This window comes from Amblyomma americanum, chromosome 5, assembly GCF_052857255.1.
Source record: "Amblyomma americanum isolate KBUSLIRL-KWMA chromosome 5, ASM5285725v1, whole genome shotgun sequence".
Lineage (NCBI taxonomy): Eukaryota > Metazoa > Arthropoda > Arachnida > Ixodida > Ixodidae > Amblyomma > Amblyomma americanum.
The window spans coordinates 127,391,120-127,392,919 of NC_135501.1; positions in this window are offsets into that span (position 1 = coordinate 127,391,120).

Consider the following 1,800-nt stretch of genomic DNA (forward strand, 5'->3'; position numbering starts at 1 on the left):
ATTACGTTTTAATCTGCTTGCATTATGGAACGGGAATATACAAAAGTAGTGTGAGTTTCGAAAGGGGAAGTCATCGGTCAAAAGCTTCGAGGGTGTTATACAGGTTTTTCTGGCTTCGTGCTTTGTTAATGAAATCAGCAGGTGTCCGTGTTAGGAACCGCCTGAATCACATTCTCTCGCCTGTGCCGACAGCTACAGTTTCTCTTAAGTCTGTTTGTTTTGTACAGCAGGATCCCCTTTATTCGACTTCAAGGGAAGAGCTTTGACGTCAGCGCCGGCAACGAGCATGAAAACGAAGCAGTCTCGCTTGGGGCCATCCGCACTGCGACGAATTTATTGCGTGCATGTTGGACTGAACTTATTTGTTTGCGGTATCAAACAAAGCTACCGCGGGTCAACGTGAGTTACGTGTTTTGCGCGCTCCCGGGAGTTTGAGCTGACCGGCAGGCAGCCGAGTGCTACGCCAGCGGGGAAAGGGGGAGGGAGAGGGGCGGGATTTGACAGTAACACACCTTCCGGGAAGACCAGAGGGGTGCGTCTTCCTGTAGAGTCGGGCTGAACGGACATTACAGCGCAGAACCGAAAGCGAAGAAGGAACTGTGGCATCCGGTTGTCCAAACAGGGGAAACCAAACACCAAGCTTCATTGCATGAATACTGCGGTGATGCGCTGCAACTCCGCTTCGGAAGCGGCACTCGTCGGAGTAAGACGTGGCACCTGCAAAAAGTCTCGACCTCACTCTACCTCATACTCATGCGTGAGGTTAATGTCTGATTTGCTGACCTCACTCACAAAATATCGAGCCGTCGTCGACCTCACTTCAACCTCACCTCACGACGTAAGGTTGAGGTCAGTATGAGCCGTCGCGCGGTTCAAGTCGACCTCATCAGGTCGCAACCTCATGAGGTTATCCTCCTCTGGTCAATAGAGCAGCCGGAACTCTATAGAAATTTCGAGTGCCCTCAAGCGTTGCCAAAGGTGGCTAATGTGGCTTCTAGTGGCACCAGACGCACTTTCACGCACGATACGTCTACGGTACAAAAGCATGAACAAACATTAATCTCTCAAACTTCAATGGAAGCAAAAAATTATTATTCAGTGCTAAAATTAAAAGCTGTATCAATCTTGTTTAAAACGGGTTAATTTTATACTCTCAATCACAGAATACAAACGCAAGCGGTACCAGTCTTTCTACAGCGTTACAAAACTGTGACAGCAAATCGCACAAAAAGGAGTGTCTTTCAAGACAAGGAAAGGGGCCTGTAATAGGAACTAAAAACCTCCTTACTCCAAAAAGTTGCATTTGAACATCAAGTTAAGATTTACAAAAATATTTATATATCCGCATGACCGAAATTAGCGATTGTGGCGGCATACAAGACTTGAGAACCATTTCAACGGCCGTTGAGATTTGCCGTGTAGAAGGGAAACGACTCCGTTGAGTTCGATAGCGATTGAAAATCTCGAAGGCTCTAGAGTCGATGACCCTTGAATGATGACCGTGTTACAGGGGGATTACTTGAAGGATCCTTGTGCGGTGTCTTGAAGCGGTGGTTGCTTGCATATAAATGCAAGGAAGACTTTTTCAGCCATTGGTTAGCTTGGCCCGGGCTTCCACGCTGGGTACCTGACATGTATTCCACCTCGGTTCAGCCGCGTTTGATGCTTCGCGGGGCGAATGTGAAAGAATGGTTTTGAACGGCGATAAATTGGAAAGAAAAGTTGTGTGCAGGTTCAGTTTTCACAAGCATTCACAGGTGAGGGCCGACTCAGGACGGCAATTTAAAAACAGAACCAATA